This window comes from Motacilla alba, chromosome 13, assembly GCF_015832195.1.
Source record: "Motacilla alba alba isolate MOTALB_02 chromosome 13, Motacilla_alba_V1.0_pri, whole genome shotgun sequence".
Classification (NCBI taxonomy): Eukaryota; Metazoa; Chordata; class Aves; order Passeriformes; family Motacillidae; genus Motacilla; species Motacilla alba.
Window position 1 is genome coordinate 8,415,157 of NC_052028.1, and position 26,591 is coordinate 8,441,747.

Here is a 26,591-nt window from a genome sequence, read left to right on the forward strand (position 1 = left end):
CCTATTTTCTTTCTTTTCCCCACAAAATAGCATTGCAGTGGAAACCACAGCTAACTTAGCCACAAGATATACAACAGCACATTTAATTGTTGACAAAAGAAGAGAAACGAGTTTATTTCCTGCCACATCTCCAAATGGGCTCTCGCTCACACTCTGCAGTGAGCAATAACAGTAAATGGAATAAACCACCTCTGTGGCAGGTTAACTTTATCCACATTAGGGGTTTCATCTACCCCACTGCAGCTTTATTGGTACAATGTCCAGGTACAACCCAAGCCCTTCTACACACCACAATGCTGTCCCAGTGTGTGACAACTCTTGCTTTAATCTGTGAACCCAGGCATCAAATCCAATGATGTTGAGGCTGCACAGATTGCAGGGGGATGGGAACTGGGCAATCTTTAAGGTCCCTTCCAAACCAAACCATTCTATGATTCCACAATTCTCTTCTGTGAAATGAGTACAAGTGCACTGAGGAGTACCAGGAGGACTGACAGTACCAGCTCCTGGCTCCCACAGCTGCAGCATCCTTGGGGACACCCAGCTCAATTCAAGGCAATTGTATCCTCAGCTGAGCAATCACACTGTTACTCATCAGTGGCAGTAGATAAACCCATCAACACATCCCAAATCAGTGTATTTACTACTGACAGTTGTGACTAACACAGCTGAATTAATTTGGAATACTGTATTTGGGAAGTGGGTGGGAAATCTCCAAGCAGAGGGTCATACAAAGAGCACCTGCACTGCCCTTTATTTCCAGCTTGCTCCCCACAAGTCAGCAGCCATCAATGCTGAAGTTTAAAACAGAACCAGCTGGAAAAGGACTGATGCAGTGCACTGGGAAATCCCAGCCCAGCCAAAGCAAGCCCCAGGTGAAGGTTTTGTTATTGCCAGTGGGGTGTTACCAGGGCTGTCAAAGACAATGAAAACACAAAATGCAAATAGACTGCCTGTTTCCCCACAGACATGAAAATCACTCCAGTTCCATTATTAATGCACTTGGGCTCATTTGTCAAGAATTTCAGAAAAATGAGTTCAAAACCAAGAAAACCTCCAGCATTTTTATGATAATGCCAGTAAAGTCTGTGGGATGGAAGATTAGGCTGCATACTGTGCTTCTTTCCCTGAAAATCCCTCCCCACCATTTTAGATTATTTTAAATCAAAATGAGGAGAAAAAATGAGCTGTTTAAAGCAACAGTAAACAAAGACCTTTTCTAGTAGGCCTTTATACACCATTTATGCCAATTTTGTATTTTGTTTCATATGAAAATGTAGTGCCTTTAGCCCTCCTCTAAAGGAGGACTACTGCTACTGCTGCTTTTTGCACTTATACTCATTCAGACAATCGTTTATTTACCATTTCCTTTTTTGTTTTCAATTCAAGAAGAATGTGTTCTTTTATCAGTTATTTATTTAGGATTTCAGTAAATTGATTTTTCCCTTTTATGTGCACTGCACAGCTAAAACATGCAAATAGACGAATCCCATTCTACTCATTTGTTTGATTTTCTCTCTCCACTCATCTGAGTTTCCAAATTCTCTTTCTGCACCTGGCAGCTCTCTCCCAATGCCCTGTGCCACCAATCCAATCTTTTAGGTGCCATTCTAATTGCAGTAAGTTGCAGCAATGAAGAACGTGGATGAACTTGCACCTGCACACAACAGTGCCAGCATCATGATTCTCCCAGCCCAGAGAACTAAACTGGGTGCCCAGAGAACTCAAACAGCCCTGCACAGCTCACATCCTCAGCAATTTGTCCAGTCCAGGTCACCTACCTGAGTCTGAACATTCCCCAAGAACTGAAAAGTCAAAAAGCTGAGAGGTCAGAAATCAGAGAGGTAGTATTCTCCCTGATCCCCACAAAATCTGTTCTTGATTTGCCTGCAGGAAAACAGCAAAGTGCTATTTTTCAGGCTTTTCCTCTCCCCATTATGGATGCAAGCACATATGTGCTCATCTCTCTACTTTCCTCTCCCCAAGCCTGGCAGTTACCCAAGGGACCATGAGGAGAGACTCGCACAGCGTGCTGGAGGGGAGGAAATAAGTGCATCAAGGAAACAGCATAATAAATCCACACCTGTCAGGGAAAGGGTGCCCACAGCAACAAACCACACAGGAGCAGACTGTTTCCGTCAGTTTTACAAAACTCACCCCAAAGTGATAGAAAAATGAGATGGAGATGGGCAAATTACAAAGCAAAAACTGGAATGCAAATGTCCTGACACTGTTCTTCACTCCAGTTCTCCTACAGATTTTCTCCACAGCCTCAGCAGAGCTGGAGGAAAGGGCTGCTGCTTTCTTTTCCTTTTATCAGCAACTACACTGGGTCAAGCAGAGAAGTCTCCATAACTCACAGTCTTGCTGAAGGCACCAGAGACACACAAAGGAAGCTGACTGGAGCCCAAACCAAAAGGCTTTTGGATCCAATTGATCATCACCAGGTGGAAAAGCAAAACTGAATGCACACACTGCAGCTGCAGAGGGGGCCTTCATAAGGCCCAGCTCTGCACCAGAACTGAGGGTTCTCATCAATGCCAATCCCTTGGTGGAAGCATCACGTCCTGCTCAGCTCCCAGGAATCCAATAGTGTGTGATGTGCTCGGCAAAGCTGTGAAGCCACTGTAAAAATCTACTTTGTAATTTTCCCTGTTGAAGAGCTTAAGTCTCTTCGTTCTGTTTTAATGGAGTAATTTATCACCCAATTCCTTTTAAAAGTAACTAATATAGATAGATTAGATAGTAAGATGTGATACATAAAGAATAATAGTCCATTATTAATAATAAGTTTCCAATATATTATAATTTTGTGTGATTGATTAGAAAGTCCGTTGTTTTACTCTAACATCTTTTTAAAGACTTCTCAATATCAGTTCAAGATTAAAAAGTTAAAGGCAGCTTAATCATTAGTTCTAAATGTAACTTGGAAGAGTATTGGGTTCAGGAGCACTTGAAATAGTTACCTGGCTTCTTGACCATGAAAGAAGGAGCATTTTATTCCACACCCCATTTCAGTGTCACTCTATCCCAATTGCTCAGTCATTTAAAAAGTCTTTCCCTAACAGCAGACGAAATGATCAGTTTAGGAGTTAAATGGGTAGGACTGATCCAGTTGCTTGTGGAATTACAATTTCTTCATTACTCTTTAAAGAGCAGCATCTCTCCATTCTCTGTTAACTTCAGAGATTCACTGTTTGAATCTGGATTACAGACATTTTTAAAGCATTCATTTGATCTGGATGTAAGTAGCATTCCTCCCCCAGTACAGAAGTACCTGTGCATCAGTGAACAGTCATGAAACACAGCAAGATAAATTCATTTGCACCAAAATATAGTCACCTTGTCCACAACCCAGCTACAATCCTGAGTTTTCCAGGGTCTTTCAGAAAGTTATTTATTTATCCTACTGCAATAAGTCAGTTAACCTTTGTGACATATCAGCCCAGGTATTCAGCACATGCTGCACAACTGTGTGAAGAACCTTGTAAGAATTTCTGCTTCCAGACACAAAATTTATGAGCAAATTCAGCCCTGTCATTGTTCTAATGACCTTGATTAAATCTAAAGAAAATTGACTCTCCAGCAAAACTAAACATGTATTACAGGAAATACTTTTTAACCTCTATTCTAATTCTGGCACTTTTAAATTTCAGCGTAAAAACCATCTCCAGTTCCTTTCATGAATGATAATTCAGTGGAATAACACTGCAAAAACAGCCCTGCACCTGGACCTGATTATCTCTCTGAAAAGGACATTTTTAACCAACAACTTTCAATAAAAATCACAGAGCGGTCAGGAGTTTAAGGACAGAAACCTTGGATAAAGGTTTTATATGATAAGCAGGAGCAGTGTGACTGCAAACACCTCCTCCTCTCATGGAAGTGGGACCCTGTTGAGGGGCTCTGCACATCTCCTGCACTGCCAGGTGGCCAGGAAGGGTCACCAACCAAAAAAACAGCAGGAAAATCACTCTGTTCTCTCCCCTCCTCTGCAGGGACAAGAAACAGACCTTCCCAAGTGCCTTGTACCTGCACATGCACACACAGACTACCCAGGGCACTGGCAGAAAATGAGTTCATGTTTCAAACAATGAAATTAATACACTGGCAATAGAATATGCAATTTCCTTGTTTATTGCCTTTCAAGGCAATGCCATTGCCAGAGGTTGTCATTGTACCAACAGGCAGAAAATTAATTTGACATAGTTTCAGCACACAATTGAGTCCCAGAGACCTCTCAGCTCTGCTGTTGTGTCCCAGAAAAGGATGAGCCTTTCCTTTTCTGTCCTTTCCCATCCTCTCTCTTGCAGCAGTACTTTTCCCAGGACACCCAAGAAACAGGGACCAAGCAGACCTGTGGCCAACAGAGGTTTCCAGGCAAAAAAAACCAGAAGAGTGCAAAAAAAGAGAAAATATTTTCATCATGATAATGTGGCAAATTTCTCTTCTGTCAAAGAACAAACAAAAATGTGGCTCCCAGTAAGAATGTTTCTTTTAGTTCCTCTCATTTGAAACAAAAATCTATATACCAATTAAGGTTACTCTCAAATCATACTTTTGGAGCTAGAAAAACCCTTTGTTTTGCAAATGTCAAAATAGGATATATATTATTATGATCAAACTTTTATTCTAAATTATACATTAAAAATTTCCATACTCCCCACTTCGGCTTTACATCATAATTTCATCCAAGACTAACTTCTCTCTGGAATAGCAGAGCAGGGATCTATACAACCTGCCTGCACACTTAGATCAGCATCACAGCATCTCTTTCAATATTAACACCCGTTTCATTCAGCTCAAAAATGTTCTCATTAGCAACAAAAAAATCCAAAATATCACTGAGCTGCTACATAAGCTCCATGTCCTCCTGTAGTGTCCATCCTGGGCACCCTCCAGCAGCTGTTAGAGGAAGGGCACAGCTGGACCAGAGAGCTGTGTCTGAAATCAATGGCCAGATAAGGAAGAGTCCTCTCTTTTCTGATTAGAGCACAGACATTATCATCAGCAAGGAGAAACAAAAAGGAGTGTTTGGACAACAAACGACTGCTGAGCAGGAGGGGCTTAATCAATAGCCAAGCACAAAATTACCTCAGCAGATTTCAGCTCATTTCCATGGGAAATGCAGATTCTGCAGAAGATAAATAAATATAAAAAGCAGATTTCTCTCTGCCAGCCTGATGGGGAGGGGTGTCCAAACCACCCTGCATGGGCAGCTCTACTCAGCCCTGCTCGACTCACAATCCAACATCAAAGCTGCTGTGCTAAAATAAAAAAAAAAAAAAGAAAGAAAACAAAAAGGAAAAACCAAGCAGAGATGAAAACTTCATTTGGAAGAAAATATCGTGCAACCTTTCTGGCCCAAATTGAGCAGATTATATCTGAGCTTTATTCTGCTGTCTATCACAGGCCTGGCAATTCAGAGCAATTTGGCCAAACCATTAGTCTTATGCTAAGCAGGGCTTCTCCTCCCACTGCCTTCTCTCAAATTGTCTTGGTAGATACTGGCTTCCTGCTTTTCCTTTTTCTAAACCACTGCAGTTTCTGTTTTAACATCATTCCCTCCACACATGACACAACTCTTTTCAACATTTAATGTCATTTTCCTATCTCTAAAATGGAACAAAAAAGTGGTTTATGAACTCTGTGTAATCATTGTTGACAACAAAGATGAGGGAAGTTTTCCAGAAACAACCAGGGAGTGGAAATCCTTAGGGATGATGAATATCCTGACCTGAGTCTGTTCTCTGTACACAAAACATTGGCAGCCACCATGAGCAGCAGCAGGGATGCCCACCCTTTACTTGCTACAGTTGCAAATATTTTGTCCTGGCTCTACAGTCATTCAGACCTCAGGCTTCTCTCCCTTCCTATTCGGATCCTATTCAGGAACAAAAACCTAAATTCATCCATGTTCAGACAAAAAAACTCTGCCTAGAACCAAACTTCAAATACAGGGCAAAATTTTTCATGCTGGTGATCATGTTCAATATACATTTGTATCAAACTATTTCTCTTCATTACAAAAACAATAAAATCTCAAGCAATGACAAAGGCAAGAGCAGTGGGTTACAGTTTCTTATTAGAAGTTGAGCTTGGCCATAATGTTATTCATATGAAATCTGATATGAAACCACCTGGGTGTCATGATATTCTTTATATTACAGTAAATTCAATGCATTAAGGATGCAGAAAAATCTCATTTGGGACCACAAAGCAGCCAAGAGTCTTTGCAGATTCCCCAGGAGCCAGGAGAACAGCAAATCACAGCAGCTCTCCCAAGTGATGCAGAAGTAAAATAATCCCGTGTACCAGCACCAGCATCTGTTTGCAGCAGCAAAGAGTGCTTTACAAACTTTAATAAATGTAAACCTTACAGATCTCTCCTTATACAGATGGTTTATGGTTACCATTCCTCACAGAGGAGAAGCAAGGTGCCAAACACTGCACATGTGGATGTAGCATCACCCTGTTCCAGCCAGGATGTGTGTGTGCAGATCAGTACACAGCTCCTGCCCCAGCTGCACGAGCACCATGTACCTCCCATCCCTGCAGGACCAGCAAGATCCCTGCCACAGCCAGCACAGAATCAGAGCATCTCTTGGCAGAGCAGTGTAAGACCCCAGCAATGACCCAGCCCAGGATTCTCCCCCCAGCACAGCAAGTGCCAGGACACACAGCCTGTTACCAAAGACCTCGATGTGCAGCTTATCAATACTTCATTATCAGTACACAGCTGACCTCTAAATAACTGTCTGCAGTGTCCAGCAGCCCAGACTGCCTCCCGGCTGCCAGCCAGGAACATCTGTCCTTGTCCCCTCACCATGCCACAGAGGCAGCAGGGTAAGGATCCCATTGCCCCTTTATTTGTGCTGCAGAGATTCTCATCAGCATTAAACTCACAATATTGTATTTGTCCATCTTATCAAGAACGAGGAAGTCCAGGCAAGAGGCTTATGGGCAGAACAACAAACCCAGAGCTGGCTGAGTGAAATGTCTGCCACAAGAATCTTTAAATTATCAAGCTTTTGTGAGGCTTTACATGCCAGTCAAATGCCAGCCCTCTCCCTTCCTTTATTCCATCCGCAAGGGGAGCTGTGTCTGCTCCCTCCCAGCCTCTGCTCTTCCAGTGACCGCTGGTATTCAGCCTTTAGCTGCTGGTGGGGAGGGTCGCCCCTCCAGGGAGAAGGAATGCCACCAGAACAGCGCATGGCTGACACTGAGATGGCTTCAGCTACAAAAAGTATTTCCTCAGTACACTGGATTTCTTTGCAATATCTCCAGGCAGAAGGAGACTCTGGGAGGGGGTTCACTTGGGAAGAGCCCCTGCACACCCCAGTGTGACAGTCACTCTGCATCCTCCTCCTGTGCAGGCAGCAGCCTCCTGAGCCAGGTAGCTGTTAGACCTGCTGCCAGCTTGGCACAAAGCGTCATAAAATCCCTGGATACTGTTGTACTTCTGGTTTAGAAAACCAGGACAAGATTTATGAATTTCCTGCATTCAGCTGGCCCAGGCCCATCACACCAGTTATGCCCCACCTGATACTGTCTCAGCAGATTTGTGATAACACACAAACCATCACTGCAGATGCCACAGGGCACACACCACAGCTGGCACAGTGTGGGGGAGAGGGGAAAAACACCATCACTACAAAGGCTCTTGCACAATATTCTTTGCATTTTCTACTTTTACCATCCTTGGAGCATCCTGAAGGAATGGATAAGCCATTCACCAAGGACTCCAATGAAACCTGGTGATCTGAGGCAGCTGAAGCCACCACCAAAAGCTGCCCATTAAAATGCTTTGTCTGGGTTTGCCAGATGTTCACAGGAAAGGAGAGCAGTGAGAAACATCCCAGCTGAGCACTGTAAATATCTGCAAGGAGACAGAGAGAAGGGGCAAAGCTTCTTTGGTTTCTTTGAAACTTACTCATTCCAATGGTAATGTTATCAGAAAGGATAAATTTTTGAGCCAGCAGCTCCTGCCCTCCAATTTCACCCTCACACACATCAAGTGCTTCTATGGACTATAAAATCCTAAGATTTGGGGGAAGATCTTAAACTATAAACACCCAACCTATGCAACAAGCAGCCCCTGCCTCAAATTCAGCCTGGCCCACGTTTATGACATTAAGAGCCCAGTGCTCACATGGCTAGCTTGGGACAGACATACAGCAAACACAGGACAGACTCCTATCACAGCACGTTCTCTTCAAAGTTTTTGTTTTTCTTGTCATAGGCTGAAATCCAGACTGAGAAGTTCAAACTTTAATGGAGTTCTTCTCCTGGAGAACATCCATTCCTGTAAAACTGAACATGTAAGCAATACCTCCATCTTGGACAAACAGAGGAAGTCAAACAAAAATGTGAACAACACTTATTGTGTTCTGAAACACAAACCCCAGTTTTTTACCCATTATTTCAATTAATTAAATTTCAAATTTTGTATAATGCTGAAATATTAACTCAGTTCCACTTACATATGTTTAAGGTACTATAATATGTTTTTAAGTAATTGAAATAAAATATTTCATCATATTAAAATTTCAGAAATATAGAAAGGTATTAACAGGATCTTATTGAAATAATAAAGAAGTTGTGAATAATTCACATACTTTCCTTTAGTATTTGTCTTTCATCACACAATTATATCTTTTCATTTCTGTTCTACTTGTCTTGAAATGAAAAAAATCTCCCACCAAAAGAAAATTTCAGGTTCTAACTGGTTCCAGTCCTTGACAGAAAATTCATCTTGGGCTAATTTATGAGCAGAAAAAAATAAGATAAAGTGGATCCAAGTGAGCAATTATCTACATCTATGAGGCTTCTTGAACGCTCAGTGCAGTTTCAAAACATTAATTTGTTCAGCAATTACAGTAGGAATATGTTGTCAGACCCCCACAACAGGAAGGGACACAAAAAGTATCCATTTTTGCCAAATGCTTGTCCCTGAAATATCTGCTGTGAATTATCCACTGCTTCCACAGTGAGCAATGCCCTTAACAGGAGCAGAAAACCTGTGAGGGTGTAGAAATAAGAGCTGAGGGACAAAACAGAACTATTCAGAAATTAATTGGACTGTGGCATCTTTCCAGTGCCTAAAGGGGCTACAAGAGAGCTGGGGAGGGACTTTTGACAAGGGCAGAGAGTGATAGAACAAGAAGGAATGGCTTCACAACAACAGAGGTCAGGGTTGGACTAGGTATAAGGAAGAAATTCTTGGGGTGGTGTAGTCCTGGCACAGGCCGCCCAGAGAAGCTGGGGCTGCCCCATCCCTGGAAGTGTCCAAGGCCACTTTGGATGGGGCTTGAAGCAATGGGGTCTAGTAAAAGGTCACCCTCCATGGCAGGGGGTTGGAACTGGATGAGTTTTAAGGCTCCTCTGAACCCAAATTATCATCAAAGTGAGCCCCAGCACTGTCCTGCACCCACTGGCAGCAAACTCAGCATGAACATCCCAGGTTAGAAAGGGATTGCCCCCCTTCCTTTAACCCCAGCCCCACAAACAGACAGGACCAAGCTCCCTGCCCAAGCCTCACAGAGACAAGAAGGAATGGCTTCACAATGACAGAGGTCAGGGTTAGACTTTCTTGAATGCTCACCAGCTGCCCAGCACCCCAAGTCCTGGGATACAACACCTGGACATCAATTGTCATTCTTGTCCAAAACTGGACAAGATAAATTGGACAATTTTGTCCTGTGCAGACCTGATGGACCTGATGCTCATTTGGGGATCCTTTCAATTCAGGATAGTCTATTATTCTACAAACATTAATTTTCCTCAATGAATTAATGCATGTATTCTAGGAGTCAGCTTGAAGAAATACATTTGCAATTACATATTTTTCTTTGGCATAAAATCCTCCACTTTTCAGTCACTCAGCCTTGTCTGCCTCACTAAAGCATTATATAGCTGAAATGCCTTTTGCTCAAGCTTTTGCATGAGTCATTTTAGTAACCTTCCATCAGGTGGTTTTGTTTAGCTAGTGTTAAAAACCCACACTCTGCAGCAGGGGAGCAATTTCTGCGGCACAAATCAAGGCAGGAGTCTCTGAAATGTACCTTTCTAAGGAAAAAAAAATGAGACTTAGTGATAAAACATAATTCGGACAATTTTTGCTACCTTCATTAACAGGACAAATCCCAGTCCAGCACTACAAGGTAGCAAAGGGAAACTCATGGGAACTGTGGCAGAGAACAGAGCTGATGTAAGAAGCTGTGCCAACACAGAGAGGATATAAAGGAGAGTTCAATATTTCTTCTGCACTCTTCATCCTTCTTCTAAAGCATACCTGTTTTCTCACAGCTGTAGGGTTCCCTGCCCCGGGCACCACTTCCATCAGGATTTGACGAGCAATAGTCCACCTTGCAAGGCCTGGCCATGGAAAGCAGCATTGCCCAGTTACTTGCCTTTCTCCCAGATTTATGGTGAAAGTCCAGAAAAAATGTAAAGAGGCTATAAAGCTTTGTACAAACCACCTGAGGGATTTTAGATTTTGTTATCTAGGAATTAGGAAGTTATCATTAGAAATTATTTTGTCTGGCCCTGTTGGCCACTGCAAATGAGTGAATCCTCTCCAGGAGCAAGTCAACACAGGTCCAACTCCACCAGGATGGGGATACATAAGACCTCATCAGACAGCTGCCACCCCTTCATTTCCTGAGGAATTTTAGATTTATCATTATTACTTTTTCCTTGCTTCCATTGCCAGAGGAAGCTCATCCTGAGGCAAGGCACATCTCTAGGAGCACACGTGACAGGTTAGCTCAGCAGCAAAACCAACAAGCTGTAAAGCCAGTGCAGTAATGACCACATGCATTACAATGCTTGCTGAGTAATAATGCCACGTATAAATAACAGACTGCAAAGATCATTAAAGCCAATCAAAAGTATAGATTAGCCCATAAAATCTGTTTAATGTCTCCTATATTCTGATACACTGTGAAAGAGAAACTCCAGTCAGCAGTGGATGCAGGTGCTCGGCAGCAGCATTGGGCTTTCATCATCCTCACCTCAGAGCTTTCCTTTCACTCTTGTGTCATCACTGCGATTTTTTACATCTTAAATCCTACACAAGGAGAGGTGTAGCTGATGATTGTGGCCTTATTTCTGCTGTAATCTCCAAAAAAATGTCAGATCCAGCATAGCTGCCCTGCCAGCCCCAATCTCAGCACCCCAGCCTTGTTTGTGGCTCCACCAGCCCAGCCTGGTAACAACACCATGGGAATCTCTCCTGTGGTGCACCAAGTATGGACACAACTACAGGGTCACCAGGACTGGAAGAGACCTCCAAGAAGATCTAGTCCGACCATCAACCCAATCCTGCCATGGTCACACCTAAACCATACCCCAAGTGCCACAGCCAGACTCCTGTTGAACATTTTCAGAGATTGTTACTCCACCACCTGAGCAACTTATTTGAATGCCTAATCACTCTTCGAATGGACAAAAAAAATCTGATATTCAATCTGAACCTCCCCTGACACACAGCTCTCTCCACTGTTTTCAAGTCAGCTGGATAGAGAAGAAAAGTTTTCATGATAATCAAAAATCTTTATCACCTAGGGGGAAAGCAGCTGCTTCTCATGTTCTCCGTAACAGACTGCCAAGGGACACCAAGTTCCTAAATGTCTATTCCTACCTGAGCAACTGAGATCACATATGCTCATTTTCTGCTTCTCAAAGACACACTTCATGATTATGTATCATGCCTGATGTTTCTATTTACAATATTTCCCAATTAGATTTTATTTAAGTTTACTTACTAAAATATATGGATGTGTTTACCCTGCCAACATGGTATAGTGCATACAAGAAAGAGAGACGGGCAAACAGGTGAAGAACAATTCGCCTCCATCAGCATCTGGCAAATCCTCTCCTACATCCACAAAACCTGCTAATATTAACAGATGGCAAACCCTTCCTGCTTGAAAACAGACACCAAATCCTGACCTGAAAGGCCACGTTTGTGGTCTCACTTCCCATTTCACAGCAGAGCAATCTTTAGAGCCCAGCAAACTCTATTCTGTGCTCATATATTCTCTAGATGAGGAACAGGGTCAGCTTGCCTACCACCTTTTAAAACAGCTGCACTAGCAAGAAGGCTAAAATGAGAATTTTCCAGGAAAGACTTCATGTTTTACCTTGCAGATCAGACAATTTAGGCCATGTTGTATATGCTAATAAAAGCAATTTCTTAAGTTACCATTTAGTATAAAAAGTGTCTGCTACAGGAAATAAATCCAGCAATTAATATTGGCCATAACTTTACAGCAACAATTTTTTAATTTCTTGTTTTTTAAGAACCACAACTTGTGCTGAAAGCACATTTGCATTTTATTACCCCTAAATGTTTAACTACCATAACTAATGCTTGATTAATAAATGGCTAGCTACTGCTGCTACTTGAAACCTCACAATTTAGATTTGGCAAATTATTTACCATTGAATACTGGTCCATCTCAAGCAGCAACACAGGGAGAAAAGGATTAAAAAAGGAAAACAGGCTTAATTCATGGTGTCTCTTAAGCCTCAGTCTATTGTTCCAGCCAGGCTCATTAAATGCTGGATGAAGGTATAATGTTTACAGGCCTTGTTTAAAAGTGAAATTATGGGGCAAAAAAATCTTACTAAGTTAATGTAACCAGATGTCCACAGTTCAGATCTCAGCTGGACACATCCCTTTCAGAAGCTTCCTCAAGGCAACAGAGAATTCATAATGCTTTTGGGGGATCCTGGGGGAACCCAGCCTACATTCAGCACCTAGAATCAACCTCCAAGTGAAAGGCAAGTATTTTAGTTGGGGGTCTTTTTGTTGTTGGATTTTGGATTTGTTTGGTTTGGGACTTTTTGGGAGGATTTAGAGGTTTTTGTGTGTTTGGGTTTTGTTTCTTGTTGTGGACCTGTGGGGTTTTTTTAAAGTCTCAGACACTATTTTTCCTCTTTATTTTTGTATTTATTAAACATGCCATTAACTCACTGAGTTGGTAGCTATAGAAGCATGAAGACTTTGAGACTAATTTAAATTAAAATGAAACATTGTGGAAAATACTTGTTTGCTTCCAGGCCTTCACAATGGAGACTTAAGGGGGAAAAACTGCAAAAGAAAATATGAATTGGACTTCAAAGCTGTTAAAACAGTCTCTGGCAAAAGGCCTTACCTGGGGTGCCTGGTTTTTTCAAATACAAATATGTAAGACATTTAACTATGCATGAAGCAGATCTCAAGCTCTTTCTATTGCTTCAAATGTTCCTCTCCCCACTTCTCATTTCCTAAGTGCTTGTGCCTTTTAGGTGGCAGCTGATTTAGCAGCTTCAACTTGCTTTTCTCAGAGAGAAGTTATAAGTGATGCTTGGCCTGGGAGCTGCAGCACAGCACCCCAGAGCCAGCCCTGCTTGCTCTTCACCTTCATACTTTGGGTGGTCCACAAAGCCCAAGGAAGTAAATTTTCCCCAGCCCTTATCCTGCACAATGTCAAGTTTATAAATATGGCTTTCAATTAAAATTATATCAGCAGAGCTACATGACAAAATAGAAGAACCAGCAGAATAGGATAGAAGAAGCAGAATAAGAAATCTTAGGAAGCAGGAGAATAAATCTTCCACTCTAGACAATTTTAAGAGAAAATAGTGCAGTTAATGGAAATCTCACCATGCAGCCAAAAAGAAGAAAGCAGAACTGACAGCTATGAATCAACTACTGTTCTGTTTTTTCAAGACATCAACAAAGGTTACAACCTGCTGCACAGCAGCTGTGGACACAGCTGTCATTTCAGATTTTATTTCATAATATCTGCTTTTGAATTAGGCAGACTTCAACACTGATTAGGAGCAGGCTTTTCTTCTACAAATGCTTATAAGGAGAAATGTTTTCCCACAAATCACACGGCCTTACAACCCTTTGACTTGGTCCAGAGATACATCAAAAATATCCACCCCCATAATCACAGCCTTTTTATCTTGGCAGGTCCTTCCAAGTGCTCAGTACTCTGAATTTTCCACCACTATCAATAGTGTTAACAACTAATAGTCAGTAATTTTTCAGAACTCCTTTCAAGCCTTTCAGGAACTTACTTGTATGAAATATTAACAAGAAAAATGTTCTGAAGTACTAATAAATTTGTCTCTCTCCAGCCTCTAACATAGATGAAGAGCTGTACAGGCAATTTTCAAGTTCTATTTAGGTCCTGGGGGTCTTTGGGGTGTTAGTTGGTAGCATCATCCCACAAAAAAGCAGCCTAACCTCACCAACCCAACACAAGTAATACAATCACCAGGACAGCCCTCAGCCATCACAGGTCATGGACATTCACCATCCCACTATCCAGGGATATCCTAGCTCTGTGTTTAAGCAGCCAGCCACTTCTCAAAGCAAACAGCCAGGTTGAAAAATGTATTTAACTGCATAAAGATGCAGAAAAGCACCCAGGGAGAGCTGCTGAAATCCTTTGAGTGAGTAACTCAAATTTGCTCTCATCTGCGTGCATAAACTGCCCATGAATCCCACTTTTGCTGGCTCAGTCTGGCAGCAAAAGTGGTCCGAAACCCAGAATTTTTCTGTTTGTGCCAAGAGTTTCCCTTTCCATGCAGGGCACCTTTACCCAAGGTTAGAAAAGCAGCCAACAGCTCCACGTGCAGGTGATGCACTTTCAGTAACAACACAGACCATCCACCTCCCATCCACAGGAGCACCAAGCAAAGGTGTCTGCACATTTAATTGAGATTATGGTGGGAATTAATTAGAGGATTAACAATCTCCAAAAATGATGTCACAGGACAATACCCATAACTGCAGTAGATCTTACAAAGGACAGTAAGACAATTAAAAAATGCTATTGAAGAACACGTGGATGAAAAGAAAACTACATGGGGCACTTCTGGTATGAGATAGTCATAAAGGATGTTTTTCAGGCCCAAAAATTCCTTTTCAGTTTGAAAAAGTATGAGATATTTCAAAATGTGTACAAAAAATAGAGTGAAATTAGTCTCAGGCAGACAAAAACAAGAGAAGGAGAAGAGTCATCAGATGTGTGAAGAGCCAATCCCACAGGAACAATAAAAAAAGATGGAAATTTAACAAGTAAAAGTCCTCATAGTTTGTGCAGGTTGCCTTTTGTAATTCAGTAGAAGTTATTATACTGCAAAATTCAAGGGGATAAAAATTCATTACAGCTCTTCTCTATACCCTGCTCCAAGGACTCTTTGTCTAAAAGAACTGTATTTTAATCTGTTTGCCAATGTTTTTCAATACAATTCTTTAATACAACACTGTGTGGAGAATTCCAGGCTAGAAGGAATGTTTGGTGCATTATTTCCACTGCTTAGTTCTTCACCTCTTACAGCTACGCAGACATAACAGGGCACAGGAAGAAAGCCCTTTCACATGGAGTGTTAATAAACTTTTAATAATGAAACATTTCTCCAGGCATCAAATCCTGTCCCTGCTGAGGACACTGGAGTTTTACCATTAACTTCAGTGCAACTGACACAGTATCTCAGGCTATATATTTCATATAAATTACATTGCCATTAGACTTGATTCCCAACAGAAATTACATTCATAAAACTCTAATACTCGTGACCTCCAAAACAAATCTAAATACTTTCTTCTTGCATCCATGCACACACACAGATTTTTTTTTCCTCTTTAAGTACTACAGCAATTAAGACAAATTATGGAGATTATTTTTTCTTCTTTTAGGCTTCCATCAGGAGCTCCCCTTATTTTAAAAGCTGAGCTTTGTTTTTTCTGAGCTTGGCACCCACAAACACAAGCCCTGTTGCAGAAATGTGCACGGAGACATGAGTTCAGCAGTCCTGCAGTGGCTCTGGAGAGGTTCAGCCTGGAACCTCCCTTCTTGGAAGAGGCCGAGCACACCCTCAGCTGGCTCAATACCAAAAAAAAAGCATTCTTTGTGCACAGAGCTGAAGTGCATAATTAATCATATCTCGGTTTTGCCTACATGCCAGGAAGGCTGGATTTCCCCTTCCCAATCTGTCTGCTTGCCTTGCCTGCTCTCCACTCACAGGAGTGTGGGGAAGGTACAGCCCCAGCCAACATCAGTTGGTTTTTCTGTCATACAAAGCCCACAAGTTCACCCAAATTCAACTCAACAGCCAGGACTTGTCTGAGGTAATGGCCATCCTCACCCCCTTCTGTCCAAGCCACTGACCAATGCACCCCAACTGCAACACAGGAAACCTCCTGGGCTCTGTGGAAACCCAGCACAGGTTTTGGGAGCCCAGAGAGCATGACCGGCCTCTCCTGACTCAGCTTCAAAGCTTAAAGACATTTTTAAATGCTTTTAATTGTGTGGAATGGTGGATCTATCCAACAGAGAAATCCAGGAACCATGACCAGGGTCTTCCAGGCTGCGTCCCACCTCTCTGGTGCTGCCTGGTGAAGCCCCAGCCTGTCCAACTCGCAGCAGGCATCCAGTGCGTTGGGTAAGATATTTTTTAACAGCAATTTTGTCATGAGTAATCACTCGCAGGTGAATCCTAACTGCTTGCTTCAACTGCTCCTTTTACCATAAACCAAAACCTCTGGTCTGTGTTGTCATATATATATAGCAGGAGTTCCATACAATCATCTTTTTATCTCAAAAGTTTCATACCTTTTCGGTGTTTTCTGGTGAGCAGCTCCTCTGAGCAGACTCTTTCTCCCTCACCAGGTAGCCAACTGACTCCAGTTCCCTTCCCACTTCGGGGCGTCCCTTCTTAACCAACCAACCCACTCTTTTACAGCTCTCTTATTCTTACTAGTTACAGCTGTGGCCTGGTAAAGTCAGGCCTACTCCTAGTCTTTGATAATTGGCCCAGCTGCAACTCTTTAGGGGTAAGATTACTTTCTATACTATCTTTATTTTGTTATATTCTATCCCCCCACAGGTCTGTTATAAAAATATTCTGAGTTTGTATTCAAGACCTTTGGAAACCCAACACATTCTCACACTCTGGAAAAGAGTAAAAATCAGCTCCCCAACATGCAGAATTTAGCAATTTGCATGTGAAATTAAGTTTTCATATCACATGAAATCAAGTTTTATTTTTCATTTCTAAATCCCACTTTCCTCACCCTCTATTCTCCCGAAGTCAGCCAAGACCGTGTGCCAGATACCCACAATGGTGAATGATTATTCACCAGGCAACCCAGGGAAAGAAGGGAGTCTGGCAGGATATTGTGGGAGGCTGTAGATACCAACAGCAGCTTTAAACAAGGCATGAAGTGCTAAAAACTGTGAATTAATCTACATTAGTCTCCCTGCTTTACCAGCTAGACAGGTCATTTAAAGCTGTTGTATCTTCACACTACACTGCCAACAGCACTGGAGACGTTTTCACAATTCATCCTGTAAAGCAGTATGCTCTAATTATTATTTCTTTGTCTTCTCCCTAGGGCTTTGCCCATTAGGTGGTGGGAAATCAAAAGGATATGTGCAATGGTTATTCTTTCATCTTCATGGCCCTTAAACTGCTTCTCTAGCTTATGTCAATGTGTAAGTAATTGTGCCAACATGTAAGAATGTATGTGCTTAACTAAAAAGAACATAAAAAAAAAAGAAAGAACGTTGTTGTTTAGATGCCAGCTAGAGATGCTGTAGTCTGCAGATGTTTTCCTGTTTTTCACAAGCAAATGGCATTTCTTCTGATTTTACATGTCCTCTTCATCTCACCAAACCCATGTGCTCCCATAGCTGGCTCGTGCCATGGCTCTGACTCCTCAACAAATTCATCCTTATTCTGTGTCATGGGCCTGGTTTATGCTAATGTGCAGACAGACAAACTGCAGATAAATCTACATTATCAGAGCAGCCTTTTCCTCCCTCCATTCCCTCTCAGCTCTAGCAATAGTGGCACTGAGTGGGACCTGTGGCTGAGCAGGACACCTCCTTTGCTGTCGTAACACCCGGGCTGTGCATGCAGCAAACAGGAAAACAAATTGGCTTGAGAAATTTCCTGCCCACACAGCTGAAAGACACCAAATGGGGCAACCTGCAAGCTCAAACAAAAGCTGAGTTCTTGTTTTCCCTCCTAGGGCCACTTTGCTCTCTCATGCGGGACACACCTTTTGTGCAATGTGCCCCTGGGGGCTGCAGTGATGGGTTAGCCAATCATACAGAGAGAAGAGGAATTTGATGAATGGGTCATTTTTGGTGCACTCTGCACTTTTGACTCATAAATTCCACAGAAAACAAGGTAAATGGAGCATAACTTATTAATGAACAGAGCCCTAAATATCAAATGATCTGCTCTGAATCATCAGCACGAATTGCAGAGCCTTCACATCACGTTGGTTATCACATGCTGCAGCAGTTCAGTGATGGACAAACTCTGCAGCCTGGTGTTAAGTCATACAAGATAATCTAGGAAATAACATCCTGCTTTCTATAAAGCACGTTACAGAGAGGTGCTTGCTCGACCTTCAGACTGTGACCTCCAGAGACAGTGATCCTGCCAGCCTCACCTTGCATTGCAAGCCTGAAAGCACCATTAAGCTCATGATGAATTGCGAGCCTTGGGAAAGGCACATGAACCCTAAATCTCACCAGAAAGCTGGGGGAAATTCAGACAGCTCTGAAGAGGAACATCAATGAAGTTTTTGTGAGATAACTTAGGAGCAACAGCTTTCTATCCTGCATCACTTCTACACCTTCACTGATGGGGAAAAAATGGACAATCCTTCCAGGTCTGAGGGTCTGCTAATGTCCAGATTAAGCCTGAAGAACCACACTGACTATTCTGAGAGCACCACAGGGCAAGGTAAAAAATATGAAGAATCTTCAATTTCCTCCTTTCTAAAGGTCATTTGGTTTTTTTCAGAGCTGAGAAAACAAGAAAAAAAGAAGGAAAGAACAAGGAAAATTGTGCACCCAAGTAACTCTTCTCAAATAATCTCAATGAGCCCGAGGAGCACTGGCAGAGATAGGTGTGAGCCCACACATGCTGGCACACACTGACTGTTCACAGCCACAATGGAACACCTGGTCTGGGCATTTTCCTCATCACTGTTCTGCTTTGAATTAATGAGCTTGTTTCTATGCTGTTTGGTGTCCTTGTCCATGGCAGGGAGATTGGAACAAGATGGTCTTAAAGGTCCCTTCCCAAATCATCCCATGATTCTTCTTTCACATTAACATCTCTAAATCTTCTGGAGTTAACTTTAGTGCTGTTTTCCAATTTTCTTTCCTGCCTAATTTTTCCTTAAGAGTTTTCAAACATTTCAGTACAAGTCTGCCTCCTGGCACTCAGCTGCAGTTACGTGTGTGCTGTGGAACTATCTTTAAAGGTTTTTTTTTTTTTTTATTTGTATTGACAGAAGCAATAATGATAAAAAGTGTCCACTACTTTTAAAGGCCATTTCTCCCTGTATGTGTACAAATATGTCATCTTTAAACTGTCAGACCTCTAAACAGGCTTGAAGTGATTTTCTCCTGCAAATGCACCTCTTTTTGCAGGGATGGCCTATCTGTGCTTTCCTTTCTTTCCTACACTTTTGCACGTTATCTTGTTCAAACAAACTGCCAAAATTTCAGCCAGCAGACAGCAATTAGTACATAGAAGCAAAATGAACCACTACAGCTAGATGCTGTGCCATAGGCAAAAAAATGCAATAGAAAGCTACTTTAGCTGAAATTGGTATTTAAAACACCTTTCTACAAGAAGGCTACAAAGTCACCCTCTTATTGACTACCCATAAGGCTGCAGCTGCACCTGCCTGGTAGAGCAATTTTCTAGAGACTATTAAGCAAAGCAAAACCAGCTAGATAGATTATTGCAATCTCAATGAAAGAGCAGCAAACCGATAAAAAAATTACCATTGAAGTCAACAGAAATAAGGACTTTCTATCTACAAAATATGAATTCCTGTCAAAGGGAGATGAGGAAGCATCTTCCTAAGCCAGAGCACAGTTACTCAAACCTACATATCCCCCTTACTGGTATAAAGGCATATTGTAACTAATAACAAAAAACCACACAATAGAAGCCAGCACAAGGAATTGAGAGATTAGCGGCAATTAACTCAGTATAGAGATACTTTACTGCCTAACTTAGTGATTTTTATACTACACTGAACCTTAGGTAGATCTCCCTGGAGATACTGTCACCACTAAAAGAAAAAAGGTCCTGCTCATTTTGTCACTTTCAAGTGAATTTCTCACAGGGGCCTGAGAAAACACACAGTGTTTCCTTAGCTAGCTTGGCAGATGAGCAAGATTTGCTGCTAATTCCCAGTATTGATGTGCTGAAAGTGTTTTCTGCTGGAAACATAAAGGAGCAAGGTAAGGCTAAAATTACTCATCTACTTGAATAATGTGTCCTGTTTACTTTGGTATTCCCTTCCACAGCTGTCCCTGCCTTTGGCAGCATCACCCTGACAGAAAGTAAAATGCTGTTAATGCATTAAATCCAACAGTGAGATTACATGAGCTGCCTCTCCAAGACAAAGTGTATTAACCACTGATAAATTCCACTTCTCCTCAAAATTAGAATGAAAAAGTCACTAGCCAATACTTTCAGGAAACAAATTACATCCCTAGAGCTATCCAGTACCTGTGCTCTGTCCACAGAACACATTGAGAGCCAAAGCCACGAGCAAGAAACTGGATGTCAACTTACAGAGGGGAAACAAAGACTCAGGGAGACAAAGTACTCCCAACCCCAGACAAAACCCTCTTTACATAATATCTGTTACCCTCAAATACATCCCTCCTCTCACGCCTAAGGCGATATACACTTGTTCAGGGACAGGGGGTTAGTGGAAGCCAGCATATCAAGAAAAATAAATAAATATCAAAACACACCAAAACACAACTGGTCTTATTGCAAGTGATCCATCTCCTTAAAGATCTCTTGGAGGTGGTAAATTATCAGAGATGGCACCAGGGACATTTTGCCATTTCTCCTCATGTATATTTTGGTGATTTTGGGAGCACTCAGGTGTGCCAAGATTCATATCCCTGGTCTGCTTCAAGGATTACCTTCATTCTTCATTTGCTAGATCATGTCTAAAACACTAAAATGCAGATTTCAATGGCAGCAGCAAATGCTGCCTGGATAGATGTGGGCTGGTGAGAGCACTCCTAACACAGCAATATGGCAAAATTCCTCTCCACTTCCCTTCAATATTGTCAAAGGTTTCACCACTCAACATAACAAACAAACTTCGAAAAACAGTATTACTTTTCTCCCCACTTTTGTATATAGGATAATGGCTTTTCAACAAGCCAAATGGGAAAGTGTGTTAATGTGTTTCCATGGGCAAAGCTTGAGAACCCTGTAAATTGCCTTGCTTAATGGACTTAGGAGTTCAGCTATCCATTCAGAAATTCCACAGCGAATCAAATGGTTCAGTCCTCAGGAAGTGCACACACAGCTCTGCAACTCTTTGTCATTATTTATGTCTCTTGGATTTGATGGACAAAATGTCATTTGGGATGAAGGAGGACCTGTATCCACCACCCCTCTGGCAGAAAGGCACTAAGAGCCCTCTCACCCCAGGGACTGTGCAGATGCCCTGTCCTTCAGGGCTCCACACCACCTCAATCAGCACAGAAAAAGCAGTAACCTAAAGCACCTGCAGACTCTCTCATCTGGCTCTAAACATACTGTAATGACCAACAGCTTGACTACTTTTTTAAGCTATTATGAAGAAAATAAACTCATTTAACTGTTGCCTCTGCCATGGGCAGTGACTGCTCAGGACAAGGTTGAGGGTGAACAGGTTGTCCCTCACCTTTCCACATGCCATGCCATGAACTCCTGAGCCTGGCAAAGCCACTGCTGAGCCAAGGAGCTCGATGGGAGCAGAGGTTGTGCTGGTTTGGGGGATGTGACCCCTGCAGAAGAGCAGTCTGGCATTAACACCTCTCACCACTCTGTAAGCTGTTTGCCCAGGCTGAGACAGCCCAGACAAGAGCTTGTCCTCAGCCCAGGCTGGCAGAGGGGAATAGCCCTGGCCACGCTCATCCCTGCTCCAGGCAGCATCCCTCACTCCTCTATGATGGGGTGAAAATTTCAGTTTGCTGTGTCTTCTTTGGGGTTCAAAACAAACCAGAATCCAAAGGTGATGCTCTTCTCTCTGTTCCAGTTTTTTAAATCCACTTTTATTTATTTATTAAGCACAAAATTGCCATGAAAGCCCATGGATAGTCACTGTGGCTGGCACTGGCAGCCAGCTCAGGTTGGGCTCTTCTCAGCTCTGTGCACACCAGAGATGAGGGTATGAGCTGGTGGCCATAGGGGGCTGCTCCCCAGTCCCCTCCACCTTCTGCTTCATGTGCTGAGACCTGAGGAGATCTAGACTCCTCAGTGTCTTTGTCCCACTCTGGGATAGCCAGGCACACACCAGCCCAAGTTCAGCCCAGCCCACGCTGACTGTGACCCTGCAAACAAATCCATCCCAGCAGCACAGTCTGCCTGCACCATGGGACAGGGTCTGCCTCACACCAAACACCCCAACCAGGGGCAGCACCCTGGGAACCCTCAAAGAGTGCAGGAAAAACAAGGATATTTTGATCTGCATGCATGAATTCTCTAGGAAAGGAGTATAAATAGAGGAAAGGGAAAAAAAAAATAAATCGGTGAGCCAATGTCCTTTGCAACTTTTGTAAAGTATAAAATACATCAGAGAGAATAAGTTCCAGGCCTGATTACTCCTGATTTACAGAAATGTGCAACCATGGGGACACATATGTTATGCTGATAATAAAATATACATGGCTGCAGCTGGGACCTACAACAGAACTTAAACATACTGAGAATACTCAAATCTTTTCCCTCCTGTGTACCTTAGCTGTTCAGAGGGATTTTTTTTTCCACTCAAAATTGAAATGAAGGGAAAAAAACTCCACTTCTAGGATTAGATCCTAGAAAAACAGATTCCAGCTGGGAGCTCAAGCACCTGCAGAGAAGTATTTATAAATGAAAGGACTGACATGACTTTAAATACAGTGTCGTCAGAAATTTAATTATGCAGCAGCAAGTCTCTAATTGGAAGTCACAGAGCAGTATATTGGCTTTGTCATGTGATTTGATACTCTCCAAACTGCTTTCCCAGGGTTGTTTGTGTTATCTGTCTCAGGTTTGAACAGCAGTGTTTGTTTGCAGGCTGTGGTGGGATTAGCCCTATTTATCTTCACGGGCTTTGTTTCCTTGAACACGGACTGAATTCACATGGATTTGTTTCAGTGTTCCAGGAAATCCTTGGCTTTTCTTTACCCAGCCCAGAGGCTGTGTTGTGATGGCTGAAGCTATCCTGGGCACCCAAAAAACTCCATGTTCAAGTCAGCATGTGTATTCCACTAGCAAGAGGAGGGAAACAAGACCACCTACCTGTGATAAATCAGCTTGCAAGTTCTAACACCTGTGTAGTTTCACACTGAAACATTAATTTCCATAATTAGATTTTTACAGAGTAATTGATTTTAGTTTGTTATTATTCCAAACTGAAAATAAATACTTCCAGAGAAAACCTCAAAAGAGCTAAAAGTTCTCAATGCCCTCCACATAGTCACATTTTCATTTGAGGGAAAATTGTAGATACAGTTATGCAACACCTTTCTCTTCCTTTGGACTGTCTTGGCTCCTGATCTCAGTCTAAAAATACAGTTATTTCAGTTTCTAAATTTGATTCTTGCTTTAAACTGAGTGCATATGATTTAAACTTCATTCATGTTCCACCAACTTGTGTTTTCTCAAGCTAGGCATCCTTCTGGTATCACTGACAAGGAGATACAAATATTCCAGGAGAGGGGGACTTTCACATTTGGAAATGGTTCATTACATTCCTCATCACTGCCTCATACCATATGACTCTTCAGGGCCTCCCAATTCTCACAGAATCACAGAATAGTTTGGGTTGGAGGGGAACTTGAAGCTCATTGATTCAGGGGATTTGTATTTATTCTCCTCAATCATCACAGAATGGTTTGGGTTGGAAGGGCCCTTTAAGGTCACCCAGTTCCAATCCCTCTGCCATGGGCAGGGACACCTTCCACTAGACCAGGTTGCTCAAGCCCCATCCAACGTAGCCTTGAACAAACACTTCCAGGGATGGGACACAGCTTCTGTGGGCAACAACTAATTGAAGGACAGTGAAAATCACACTAATCACAGCTAGGGCTTTCTTGCATCCCATCCTCTGATTGCTCAGCCTGATGCACCTCCCGCCTGGGAAGTCCTCCCACTGTTTTCCTCCCATTCTCCTGTCCTTCCCCTCCCCTCCTGCTCCCCCCACTGCAGAGCTGCCACCTGACCTCTCCAGCCGGGGTCTAGCTGGGTGAGCTTTGCTCCCACTATTCCCCTAACACCTGGAGGTTGGTGTCTGCAACACCAAATTTGAAATAGGAGATTGCAGAACCGTAATTACTTGAGCTGGAAGCTTCCAGCCCAGCTGGTTTGTCCTGTCATTTAAAAATCTACTTGTTTCCAAACACACAACCCTCTGGCAGGGGTCCAGGCAGAGCCGAGGATGCTGAGCTGCTCACAGCATCACAAGTGAGATTTTCAGGGCTAAAAAAAGACAACAGTGAAATTGATACTACGTTTTAACCTAGGGGTCATGAAAAGATGAGACAATATATTCACTCCACTTCAGATAGCCTGAAGGAATGTGACCTTTCCTATCATTTATAACCCAGACGGCACAAATGAGCACCAAATCCAATTACGGTGTATTTTTATTTACCTAATCTGCCAGCAGATGGCCTTTAATTCTAAATTTTCTTAATTTTGAAAATCTGTTCAGGCAGAACTGGCAGCACAACTCACGTTCCTCTCTCCACAGGGAAGGGTTTAATGACAGCCCCATGCAAGCTGCCACTTGGTTATTGCCTTCCTGGGCCTCTGCTCATCAGACCCTTTCCTTGTAATTAGATACATATATTTTCTTTTTCTTCCTATTGGATTATGAGGCATTTAAGGCAGGTGTCATCTCTCTGAGCTATGATTGTACAGTATCTAGCAAAAGCAGAGGCTAACCCTTAGCTGGAGCTCCTAATCACCACAGTAATGAAAATATTTCCTTTTCAAATGTAAATTGAAGACTCAGTTCTCCGGTACCTGGAATAACCAAAGGATAAATATCTTAAGTATAGCAAAAATTGAGTTTAAAAGGCAGGTAATTTAAGCTGAACACATTATGCATTTATATTTTATGTATAAAATTAAATCATTGAATGAAACCACACTCCTTTGTTGTGTCAGCTTTACTGACCACATGCCCATGGAAAAGCTCAAGCTCATGGGTTGAACTGAAAACATTTCCTTTTGTTTCAATTTTTACAGTTCTTTAGGAACATTTTTGGGTGGGATTTCTCCAAGAGAAAACACTCAGTGCAGTCAAGGGTGGGTCAGAAACATCTCATCTGTCAGCTGCAGCACCTTCCAGCAGTTCAAGGCACCCAAAACACTGCAGCCTGCAGGGAACCACTGAGCTTGGAAAGGAAGCTCATCTCAAATTCAGATCTCCAGACAGACTGCAATAAATACTTTTCCCACTATCAACACCTGCTGTGAGCCCAGGCTGGCTCCAACAGCCACGGAAGGGGGGACACATTCACCACCCAGCCCTGCTCACCCAGGAGCTGCTCAGCTGCACTGCAGGGGATGAGCAAGCTGCTCCTTTTCCCCGGCTCCTCTGCCCAGCTGAAATGAAGTAACTTAAAAGTAAAATACACAGACCTCAACAAACCCCTGTTTGCATAAACCTGTGTTTTTGCTAACCACAAAATGTGGTATAAATTACTCGGAGACACTTTCTCTTTTCCTCACCTTTTAGCAGAGCAAAACATGATTTACATTTTGTTTGTGGTAGAATCAAGTGAGATGCTTAATTATAAATAGCACTTGTAAAAATAATCCTTTCAGCTGGAATATTTTTATTGAGAAAATGAGCAAGACCTTAATAATGATTTCAGTTACAAAATTTAATTAGGGCTGTTTCTCATTCCAGCTCAGGCCTTGTGCAATGATTGGGTGTAAATTTGCATTTACTCAATAGGGCCAGGAAACAGCAGAGAATAAACCATGGCTAGGTGTTAGGCATCCAAGCCCCACTGGCTGCAGAGGTGGTGTGAGGATGAGCACGAGCTGAGGATCTATCCCCAGCTGGATACAAGTGATCCCAGCAAAAATGAAAATCATACCCATTAGTTTCCTTTATGGAGAGCTAAAATACACATTTCCTAAAGCCAAGTATGCATCCAGCAGAAAAAATATGTGTGTAACCTGCCACCAAGGTCATGGAAAGGTGGAGAAGAATGTTTATCAATGTATATAGGATTTTTTTTCTCCGGATATATCTACTAGGATAGAGCATCTTCTACAGGAAATAGCATACAAGATATTAATTTTATGCTTAGTGTAATTGCTCTGACATCCTGAGATGCTACCAGGAAAAGCACTAACTGACCGATCAAGCTGCATGCTTGAGGCCACCAAAACCTGCTAGATAGCAGGCAGCTGAGCAACCACTCACTCACTCTTCCCCTCCCCAGTGGGACGGGGAGAGAATCACCAAAAAAAACCCAAAAATCAAAAGCATATTCACACACAGAGCAAAAAAAAAAAAAAAAAAAAAAAAAAAA

General features: G+C 42.4%; 1 long non-coding RNA gene across 1 annotated transcript; it reads left to right on the plus strand.

The window, feature by feature from the left end:
• Window positions 1–14,536: 14,536 nt before the first annotated feature.
• On the plus strand, window positions 14,537–25,182 carry LOC119706696. The gene is made up of 3 exons (XR_005258587.1): window positions 14,537–16,449; window positions 17,402–17,501; window positions 18,041–25,182. It is a non-coding gene; the product is annotated as an uncharacterized LOC119706696 (long non-coding RNA).
• Window positions 25,183–26,591: the final 1,409 nt, after the last annotated feature.